The sequence below is a fragment of the Pongo abelii genome, chromosome 2 (assembly GCF_028885655.2).
Source record: "Pongo abelii isolate AG06213 chromosome 2, NHGRI_mPonAbe1-v2.0_pri, whole genome shotgun sequence".
In the NCBI taxonomy this organism is placed as follows: domain Eukaryota; kingdom Metazoa; phylum Chordata; class Mammalia; order Primates; family Hominidae; genus Pongo; species Pongo abelii.
In genome coordinates this window covers 154375950-154388239 of record NC_085928.1, presented here as the reverse complement: position 1 = coordinate 154388239, position 12290 = coordinate 154375950, and positions in this window count along the sequence as shown.

Genomic DNA, 12290 nt, shown 5'->3' with positions numbered 1-12290 from the left:
TTCTGCAATTTCTAATTCTTTTGAGGTTATGATTCATGTTTGATCCCCCCTCCCCAAATCCACCCCTCCTTAGGATTAATGTGAATAAAATTAATTCACATTAATTCTAAGATTCTGGATTCTATGGATCACGTAAGTTGGTTATTCAGATGAAAGTACCATGTTTACCAGGAAGATGCATGCAATAATATGGAAAACCTCAAACTACTATTATGGGGAAAAGGGTCAAAAGAGGCATTAAGGGGTAAAGAAGGAAGAATATTGGAGAAAGTGATGTTTGCCTTCTTTAATATGTGGGAATGAGAGGGCAAATGATGAGAATAATTTGAATAATAGCCTTGGTGTCTACCACAGCCCACTGGATTCATATTTATATGATGCGCTGTCAATCTCCAAATTGCAAATGTCTTCAACTATCTCTCCTGTCATGGAATTTTGTATATATAAGTCTATGTTTCCTTTTTTCTGACCATAACTGCCATTCATCCTTACCTACCCACATCTGCTTCATGATGCTCCATGAAATCCCCGTTCCATACCAAGGAGCTCACTATTTCTCCTTTATCTGAACCCTATAAACTTTCGTATTTCCTCATAACTCTCCAGACACTCTCCTGGAGACACCTATCTTCCTTGAGGGCACCATATCTTCTTTAGCACTTTGCAGTGGACACTCTTTATTATTTTCCAACCCATGAGAATAAGAATCATGCATGAAATTATTACTTCTAAAAGCAGATGTGTTTTGACCCCTCTCACTTTTTGCTGTTTTCTGTCCCCATACTTTCGGCTCATTTGCTGGTCTCCTTTTGTTCTCTTCATGTATTGAAGATCTCACTGCCTTCCCTTTCTCTGGAACCATTACCCAAGCTATGGCTTCATCACGAGGGTCTTCAATAGTTCAATGAACAACCATCCAATATCCTCACTCCTCTGCTTCATTTTCAGTGACTTGAACTTCCACTGCACCTCCCAGCCCTAATCCTTCCATGCAGGAAACATGGAAGCTGCAAAGTAGAGTAGTCAAATCTGTCACCCTCTAATATCAACCTACAGACCACGGGGTTCACGTTTTACCGGCCCTTCAACATCACTGGGACCTCTAGTCCCTTTTCACTCCATGATCGCTACAGTCTCATCCTATTTTTTCATCTTTGTAGTTTTTGGCTATTACTTAAACCATTTGCTTGATAATTTCTAAATTTCTCTACTTTTCTATCTTTCTGTAAACAGTTAAATCAGCAAAGTCCAAATGTTTTCTTTCTTCTAGCCCAGTGATTTTCAAACATTTTTGTCTAAAAATACTTTTAAGCTTAAACATTATCAAGGACTACAAATAGCTTTTTTTTAATTCTTAGGTTATATCTGTCAGTATTTATCATAGCAGAAATTAAAACTGTGAAATTAAAAAATATTAAAATAATAAACAATAATAAACCCATTACATATTAACAAAAACACAGTTTGACATAAAATAACTATCTTATCAAAAACAAAACAAAACAAAATAATGGAAACAGTAGGCTTGTTGTATGTTTTTTGCAAGTTTCTTTAATGCCTAGCTAAATAAATGGTAGCTAGATGACATGTGCCAATCTGACACGTCATCTTTTGGCTATTTTTCTACTTTATTAGACATGTGTTTTTTTGTCTAACCGAACCCAGCTGATTCCAAATGTTCTCTTTCAATTTTTGACTCACCATTGCAGATGATTTTTTGAGCCAGAATTAACAAATTTAAAACAACAGAAATAAGAAATAAGCTCATTAATTTCCCTTTACTACACCCTCACATTTGTTTTTATCTTGAATTATGACACTAAATAATATGTACTAGAAAAAGAGAAAATACTTTGTTGTTGTTAAATCTAGCTCTGTGGACACAAAGCAAAACTCCATGTCCCAATCTCCTCTACCTGGTCCCCATGTAGAATAATCTGAAGACTGAATATTTTTCTGGATGGATATGAATGACATAAAATTTGATGTTGATGCTCCTTTTACAAACTGTGCTGACTTCAACTCTTGTTGTGATTGTTTGGTATATTTTTAAGGCATAAAACAAAATAAGTCACATTCTGTAGCAGCTTCATCTGTGACACACTTATTTAACTGAAGGGCTCAGCCCTACTGGCCTCCTGTTAGATTGCCAGCTCCTCAAGGAGCCCATTCTCCCAAAAGATTGGTCTCATGATTACTGCCATTATGGTGTTATTTTGTAACACTCAACTAGAAATATTTGGCATCAAATTACTATTGACTGAAATGTTTTGTATTCCCTAGGGGAACAAATTTGACTCAGCAAATTTCCTTCATTGGGCCCCTCCCAACCTGGATGGGACAGTGCTTCTTCTTGGCTAAAATCAACTCATATTTCAAGTGTAGTTTTGCCTTTCTTTCCTGTTCCTAGTGCTTCAGCACCAAAATCCAAGTAGTTTTACAGAGTATTTGAGCCTCCCGCATGGATTCTGTTAAACTCTTCACTGAACCAGGTAGGAGACCTACTGTCTCAGTATATTTGGTGTTGTTATAAAGAAATATCCGAGGCTGGGTAATGTATAAAGAAAAGAGGTTTCTTTGTTTTATGGTTCTGCAGGCTGTACAAGAAGCAGGTGCCAACATATGCTTCTGGTGAGGGCTTCAGGCAGCTTCAACTAATGGTGCAAGGTGAAGGGGAACCATTATGTGCAGAGATCACATGGTGAGAAAGGAAGCAGGAGAGAGGGGAGGGAGGTGCCAGGCTGTTTTAACAGCCAGCCTTCATGAAAACTAATAGAGTGAGAATACTTTCAATCCCAACACCCTCCACAAAGAGGGTCATTAATCTATTTTTGAGGAATCTGCCTTCATGACCCAAATTACTCACAACGGGCCCCGTCTCTTACATTGGGGATCAAATTTCAACATAAAATTTGAGGAGAAAACATGCAAACTATAGCATTTGGCTCTAGCCCTCCAAAATTAATGTCCTTCTCACATTGAAGAATACAATCATCCCTTTTCAATAGTCTCCAAAAGTCTTGACTTGTTTGTTCCATCATCAACTCAAAAAAGTTCAAAGTCCAAAATCTGAGACTCAAGGCAAATTATTTAGTTGTGAACCTGTACAATCAAAAACATATTATTTACTTCAAGATGTAATGGCCGTACAGGCATTGGGTAGACATTCCCATCCTAAAAGCGAGAAGTTGGCCAAAAGAAAGGAGTAATAAGCCCCATGCAAGTCCCAAACCCAGCAAGGCAGACATTAAATCTTAAAGTTTCAAAATAACTTGCTTCCTGGGCTTTACTAGGTACTGCTGTAGTAAAGGATTTCTGAAGAGGCTCTTCTCTTCTGGCAGGCTACTGCCTGGGCACCTATGCATTCCAATAAATCCTCTGAAATCTCAGTGGAAGTCACCAAGCTTCCATCATTCTTGCATTCTGAGCAACTCTGCAGACAACACCACATGGCTGCCAAGACTTACTGCTTTTGTTCTTTGGAGCAGTGCCCAAAATGTACCTGGGAATATTTGAGCTGAGGCTGAAGGCTGAGTGGTGGGGATATAAGGGGCAGCATCCTGAGGCACAGCAGGGCAGCAGCACCTCAGTCCTGTCCCTGAAACCATTCTGTCTTTCTGGGCCAGAGGGCCTGTGATGGAAGAGAAAGAACTGAATATTTCTGAAATGCTTTTGGAAGCTTTTATCCATCATTTTGACTCCAAGCATCTGGCTGCCTTTTTGTCATGCAAATCTCTCTAGCAAGTGATTGCTCTGCAGCACCCTTGCATGAGTTGAAGCTGCCTGAAGCCCTTACCAGAAGCATTCACTGACACCTGCTTCTTTCTACAGCCTGCATAACCTTAAGCCGAATAAACCTCTTTTCTTTATACATTACCCAGCCTCAGGTATCCCTTTATGGCAACACTAACCTGGTCATGCAATATAAAAGAGAAAGCAGTTCCTCCAGATACCCTAGGTCATCACTCTTAAGTTCAGCCTTCCACAAAGCTCTAGGGCATGAACACAAGGCAGCAAAGGTTTGTTTGTTTGTTTTCTTTTTTTCTTTTTCCTACATCATAACAAGGATGAACTTTGGTCCAGTTCCCAATAACTTTCTCATTTCCATCTGAGACCTCTCAGTGTGGTATTTATTGTTAATATTTTTATCAGCATTTTGATCACAAAGACTTACCCAATCGCAAATGATTTACAGACTTTCTGTCATCTGTTTTTCTTCTGAGCCCTCTAGCCCTCCAAACTCTTCCAAACATTGCCACTTACTCAGTTCCAAAGCTACTTCCGCATTTTCAGATATCCTTATAGCAACACCCTACTTCTCTGTACTAATTTTAGGTCTTAGTCTATTTAGTGTTGCTATAAGGAAATACTTGAGGCTGGATGATTTAAAAAGAAAAGAGATTTATTTGGTTCATAATCGTGCAGGCTGTACAAGAAGGATATCATCAACATCTGCATCTGGTGAGGGCCTCAGGAAGCAAGGAGAAGGGGAGACAGCATGTGCATAGATCACATGGCAAGAAAGGAAGCAAGCGAGAGGGGAGAGGTGCCGGGTTCTTTTTAACATCCAGCTCTCATGGAAACTAATAGAGTGAGAATTAACTCCAGCCCCTGCCTCAGGGAGGGCATTAATCTATTCATGACAGATCAGCCAAAACACCTCCCATTAGGTCCCACCTTCAACACTGAGCATCAAACATGAGGTATGGGAAACAAACATTAAAAAAAAAAATCACCTATTTACAGCTTGTTCAGCACAGCTGTGGATGTATGACAATGGGTTCCGCTGATCACATGCCACAGTTCCCAGAAATTGTCAGAATGAGAGAGTGATTTAGCAGCTAATAATGTTATAGCTAAAGTAACAGCTCAGAGATAATACCCTGTGGTACTCCACACTTTGGGTACTGAGGCACTTATTCCCTAGCAGCTGCTAGGGATGTTAATGGTTAAAGTATTCAGCTGGGTTTCCACTTATCCTTTAGTTCTGCCTTCTTCACCCTATGATTGCCAAGATTGTCAGTAGGTGGAAGAAAGCTAACTCAAGGTCATGTTTCTTTTCTTCCCAAAACCTGGCAATGCAATGAGATAAAGCCTGGTATCCTTGCACTCAAATGAAAGAATTCTGGGCCAATCCAGTTCCAAAGTCTGGTGACAATGTGTCTAAACATCTGTGTTCTGAGTAAGAAAAAACATGGGATAATAATTATTGGAAAACTTTCACTGGCACACTAGTCTATTACATATCTAAAACTTACAGTTTTTGCCAGCAAGGAGAGTTTGCTTTTTATCATGTCACTTCAATAATTGAGAAATGAAGTATTCTACAAATGATTTTTGAATAAATAAATGAGAAGACACTGATATTTTGTGTGTCCATATCCACATATGTATCTGTGTTTTTTTTAACTTATAATCACAGGAGAAAACTGAAACCATTGGGATGACTATGAACATAATGGTGGGGAAGATACTTGCTATTTGCTCCAGAGAGATCGCTAAAACCAAGAGAAGAAATGATACACTGATTCTATTGAAAATGACCATCTTTTTAAAGCAAAACAAGGTGATTAATTGTAACATGTTTCACCTGAAGTTATTCATGGCAGGATATGTGACATTTCTCCACATATTCAATCAGAGAAACATCAGTTAATTGTCAGGTTCACAGCTGCCTGTGATTCAATGAAGATGTTTCTTGCCAAAGGTGATTCTGTTCAAATAGAATTTGCAACAAGAAGGGTAGTAATTTCCTAAAGAAAAAAAGTACAATCAGATTTTCAATCACATCCTAAGCCTATTTCCATATTCTTTGAAACCATTTTCCATCAACATTAACAAGCAACACTTTTTTCTGCAAGTAGAAATGAATAAAATATTGCATTGCACTATTGCAATAGAGTCTGCAAGACAAAAATGTAAATGTAAAATTAATATAAAATTTTCAGAGCTGGATCTTTTTCAAGTTATTTATTTATTAGCTACCCCTGCTTCTGCTTTATGAAGATATCTCCAGTTTTATACAGGCACTATTTTGGCCAGCCTCAGGGGATGTATTATGATGGGTTCATCATCATCCCTTTCCCTGAGGAATATACTCACTTGACTCACTGGCAGTTATTGGTGGTTATATGACAAGCTTCCTGTCAGTATCATGTTGGGGCAGGCCTACTAGGAGGGTGCCAGGAAAAAATTCTGCTTTTTACCTAAAGGGACAGAAGTGTAAAGAGGTCTTACTGTGCCATCTCTTCTTCCTTTATATGTTCGAAAACTGCTTTGAAAATGTAATATATGGAGATCATTTTGTGTCACATGGAAAATAAAAATTGCTGGGATGTCAACCTTTTACCCTGTTATCATTGAGCTGCAAAAGCAACCCTGGAAATTCCTCTTCCTAGACCTCCTTTAAGTGACCAGCAAACATCATAATGTGATAAATCAGAATTGCTAAAACTACTATTGCTTGTCTCTAGAAACACCCAAAATTTAAAATATTTATTGAGGGCTTACTCTATGTCAAGCTCTATTATAAATTATTTGCATGCACTAATTAACTTAATTTTCAAGACAATTCTTTGAAATATGCATTATCTCTATGTTATGCCTGAAGAAAATTAGCCCTAGAGAAATTGATAAAGGTCCCATAGCTAGTAAGTGGCAGAAACAAAATTACAGGCAGGCCAAATAAAATGTTTTCAGGCATAAAAATGATGAAGAGGCCAGGTGCAGTGGCTCACGCCTGTAATCCATCCCAGCACTTTGGGAGGCCAAGACGGGCAGACCACCCGACGTCAGGATTTCAAGACCAGCCTGGCCAACATGGCGAAACCCTGTCTCCACTAAAAATACAAAAATTTGCAGGGCCTCAAATCCCAGCTACTCAGGAGGCTGAGGCAGGAAAATCGCTTGAACCCAGGAGGCAAAGGTTGCAGTGAGCCAAGATCGCACCACTGCACTCCAGCCTGGGCAACAGGGCGAGACTCTAAGAAAAAAAAAAAAAAAATGAAGAATTCATAACCAGGAGACCTGATTTTCAAAAAAAAAAAAAAAAAAAAGTTAAAAGAAGTTCTTCAAGAAGACAGAAGATGATCCCAAATGGAAATGGAAATCTAGATCTACACAAAGAAACAGAAAACACTAAAAATAGGCAAAGACATTACTTTTTCTTATGATTCAAATTTTCTTAAAATATAACTAAGGATTACATAAAAATAAGTTCAATATAGTGAGTTTATAACATATGCAAGTAGCAGCAATAGCACAAGTGTGGTTAAGGTGAGAAAAATGAAAACATGCTATTATACGATTCACATTTTATATGAAACTGTATAATGTATAAACTTGAAGTGAACTTAGGCTGTGATAGGTTAAAGATGAATACTATAAATCCTCAAGTGACCACTAAAATAATAAAACAGAGTATTAGCTAAGAATTTAGCAATAAAACAATAAATTATTATTATACACAGCAATGTGAATGAATCTCAAAATATTTATGCTGAGCACAAGTCACCAATAAAAAGATTCTAGAAATGGATTTGCTCATGTTTTATAATTAACAGTATATTATTATTTTAAAAATTTCAGTGAGAATTGATTGAGGTAGGTATAGTAAATGAAATCTCTTGAGGAAGTCAATTATCAAGAGAGAAAAAAATGATAGTTAAATTTAGATGAATATAGAGTTGAAGGAGATAGTAATAACCATGTCTATTTAGTTATAAGGAACCAGAAGAAATAATGAACTCAGAATATAAGAACTGGAGAAAATCCATGTATGATTGGCTCAGTGGCCAGGCAAGTGTTGACTGTAGTGAAGACCATTAGGAAAATTTTCCTGGACATCTGAATGAAGGTTGCAATGGATGTAGACGTGTGCTCATGGATGGATCCAGTAAGTTGGATGAACTCATATTTGAACACTGCTATGATCTGAATGTTTGTGTCTTTCCCAAAATCTATTGAATGCAAGTCCTCACTGTACTTGAACGTGTGGCCTTTTGAAGCTGCTTCCCCCTTTTCACTATGTGAGAATAAAGTGAAAAGTGCCGCCTATGAATGAGGAAATGGACCCCTTTCTCCTTGTATCAAAGGAATTTCTTCTTACTTATGCTTAGTACACATGGTATTTCAATCATAATTTTCACAATTTCTGCAAATGATCAATCATTGCCTCATAGTATTTTTCCATTTGCATTATCTTTATGTGCTTCATGTAGATGTCTGTTTTAAGAATTTACATTTTTCTATTTTTCTCTTGATGCCATAAAACCCCTCCAACTTTTTCCCCTTTCCTTGTCTTTTGTGCTATTTCTTTAAAGTTTATCTTGCAGGCCACAGACTCTTCGTTCCACTGTTTCTGCTTTTTGATATCTCTACTGAGTTGTTAATTTTAATAATTTATGTTTTCATTTCTATTTGGTTATTTTGAAATCTGGTCATTTTTAAATAGTCTCTTATTTTTTATTTAAATATTTTTTCAAAACATCATTATGTACGTGAGTGTTACATCCTGTTTTTTGTTTGTTTTTTTGTTTGTTTGTTTTGAAATGAAGTCTTGCTCTTGTCCTCCAGCCTGGAGTGCAATGGCGCAATCTCGGCTCACTGGAAACTCCGCCTCCGGCATTCAAGCGATTCTCCTGCCTCAGCCTCCCAAGTAGCTGGGATTACAGGTACCTGCCACCACGCCCGGCTAATTTTTTTGTGTTTAGTAGAGACGGGGTTTCATCTTGTTGGCCAGGCTGGTCTCAACTCCTGATCTCAGGTGATCCACTCGCCTTGGCCTCTCAAAGAGCTGGGATTGCAGGTGTGAACCACCACGCCCCTCCTACATCCTGTTTTTTAATATTTCAGTATCTAAAATGCTTTGGAGACTCTATCTTGATTGCTTTTATTATTATCATCATCATTATTATTACTACAGCTTAGTGGAATTTCCTTACTCTTGTGTTTGGATATACTTTTTGGCTCCTATTTTGCTAACCTATCCGATAGAAGTCTTGAGCACACAAGAGTGCAGATTCAGTTGGCATTTATAGGTATGGTGTGGAGTGGAACTGCTAAACCTAGGTGTATTCAGATTTAATCTACCAACATGGAATATCCCAATTACGATGGTAATATTGTGTCAAATCAAGAAATATTGTGAGACCAGGCCTCTCTCTCAACTTCTTAGGGGAAATTATTATTGTCATAGTTTTGGTTATTTAATTTTATCATACATAGAGCCTGAGGATAAAAACAAATGTTTCCTGGTTGGCTGTTACAAATAGATGGTTGCTTTCCTTTTAAGAAAATGTGTGTGTGTGTGTGTGTGTGTGTGTGTGTGTGTGCGTGTGTGTGTCTGTGTCTGTGTAGTGAATACCACACTTCCAGGTAGGGTATATTTTTTAAGAGTCCCAGTTTCATGTGTGGATTTAAGGTTATCTGTCTTAATTTATTAGGCCAAGGTCCATGGTCATAATCTCCATATGCTGTTAATATCCAAAATTTAGTTTCCTATATTTGGTAGCAACCGAAAGGGCAAGCCCAGCTTCCAGATCTGTTTATTTTGCCTGTACACACAGATTCCTGTGGGTCTTGTGAAATAGAAAAAATGGTGGTAGAAGGAGCCTCTTGAGAATTTCTGATACATTCTTCTGAGCTGGTCTGAGTTTCTCAGATCATTTATGAATTTGTTTGTTGATTTTATTCAACCTCTAGGTGTTTTGTATCAGAAGAGCTGGTTTGTCTTGTTGACCATAACCAGAAGTCAGCCTTGGCAGGCTTGTTTTTTTTTTTTTTTTTTTAATTATTATTATTTTGTTTTTGGAGGTAGAGTCTCGCTCTGTCGCTAGGCTGGAGTGCAGTGGGGCAATCTCGGCTCACTGCAACCTCTGCCTCCCAGGTTCAAGCGATTCTCCTGCCTCAGCCTCCTGAGTAGCTGGTACTACAGGCACTTGCCACCACGCCTGGCGAATTTTTGTATTTTTAGTAGAGACGGTGTTTCACCATGTTGGCCGGGATGGTCTTAATCTCTTCGTGATCTGCCCACCTCGGCCTCCCAAAGTGCTGGGATTATAAGCGTAAGCCACCGCGCCCCGCCAGCAGGCTTGATTTTTATGAAAAAACGCATATTAAAAAGTAGAAAAACTGTTTGCAAAAAAACAAGCCATTCTTATTTAACCAAATAGGAAAAGAATGCAGTGTGTGTGTGTGTGTGTGTGTGTGTGTGTAGTTTTTGGAATTAATGTTTTCATCAAATGATATCTACATGTCTAGTTTCCACTCTTAAGATTTTGTTAACTGCTTTCCCTTGTTTTAAGTCAATTTTCTCATAAAGACATTTTCAAAATTTGAATATGTAATGATTTATAAAAACACATGGGTCAATGGCCATTAGCTTCAATAAAAAATAATTAGGAATACTTTTATTTTTTATTTTTTATTTTTTTTCCCAAAAATTTGGTGAATTTCTTTGAGGACACTTAGGAGTCTCAGTATTTAAAATTTTTAAATTGAATTTAGACTTTTTCTAATTTTCTTTCATGAATCTGAAGTAGAATTGAATGTAGGAAAAAAACAGAAATAAAACAGTATAGATAAACTGGCTGTGAGTTTATTATTTTCACAAGAGGGAAAATAAAAATCTATTTTTGGAATCATTGAAATTCAGACTTTCAGTTTTATACATGCCATGGGATACCTACATAGCAGTGAATATGGTGCAAATATTTTATTGCTCAGCTGGAAATGTTAAAATTAAAAAAGCATCTGAAAATGACAAGTTTAAAGAATTCCATTAGAGAACTTAAAATGCAACATAACTCAATCAGCATCCAGAGCCTTAATTAAAATTTTACAATTGGAAACCACTATAGATTAAGTGCCCTAAAAAGTAAATTCTCCTTCATGTATATGAACCAATTACTTAAAAGAAAGCGGTGGGGGATATCGAAGAATTCTGATCAAACCAATAAAAACATAAGCATGAAAATGAAATTATTGATTATTGATTACATTTAAATCACATTAAAATGCCACTAGATTTCTTAATAGTTGACTAACCTAGTAAAGAGCATTGCCAACATATTTACATTTCTATAATAATAAAAATAGATGAGAAAATAATGCATTTTGAACAAAGTGCTCATTTGTATATTTTAAATAGCAGAGATACAGAAAAGATGACTGAAAATTTTAATTCAGTTCCATAAAAGGAGTTTTGTTGTCAAGTGTGTTATCTTATATACTAATGTACAACTGAACTACCATTTTAGGTTGTAAGATGTTCAGCACAGAGTCAGGTAACTTGATGCTCTCCATATTTTGGTGTCCAGTGCTAAGTGATTTAAAAAAATTGTGTCTAGACATAGTTGCTGTTTTAGAATTGTGGTTAGGCTCATAGCAGTACTGTGATGCAGAGCTACACATATTGGAGCAGTTGGTTTCAGAATACCTATGATCTTGTTAAATAAGGAACTCCCACAGAGTAATGACAAGCATAGGTAATGGAGAACCTCTTTAAGCACAAAGCATGGAGCTTAGCCCTGAAGTGCAGGCACAGCATGGCCCTGTATAGCTGAACCTGATGCAGAGACTGAGAGCAGACAGCTCACGGAGCACATGTGGTGGTGAGAAGCAGCCTAAGCCTCAAGATGTAGGAAGTCACAGGCCCTGCAGAGGTGGGTCTCATAAATCAATGACCAATCCTCATGTGTGCTCAGATGGGCATTCATGCTGAGTCATTGATCTTTTTATCCAAACCCAAACTGATGGCAGTAATCATTGATTGCATTGCTATATCTAAAATGTGCACCTTCAAAATAACAAGTTTATTTAATAGATCATTTTAACTATGAAACATCAAAAACATTAAATTTCTCAAAATATTTTCAAATGTATCAAAGAAAATTAACTTACATGAACTCAGTCCAACATTTAAGACTATCTTATTGAGATAAAAAACATAGAGAAATACTGAAATTTTGATCAGTGTTTTGTTCTGTCATAGGGGTCACTATGAGCCAGCATTTAAATACTAATTAGCTGCAGTAAAATATTTACTGAAAGACCATTCAGCATTTGAGGGAACACGTACCAAAATGGAGGCTACAAATGAGGGAGTAAAATTCATAAAATTCACTTCTCTGTAAAAATAATGGTAAACATGAATTGCCAGTGAAAATCACATGCTCTTAAAGTCAGAGCTACTAGTTTCCAAAGGGCACCATCTCCACTCACATATTTGAGTATGCTTATAACAATGCATGTTTCTGTTAAAAGTACATATATTACAAAAATATTTTTAT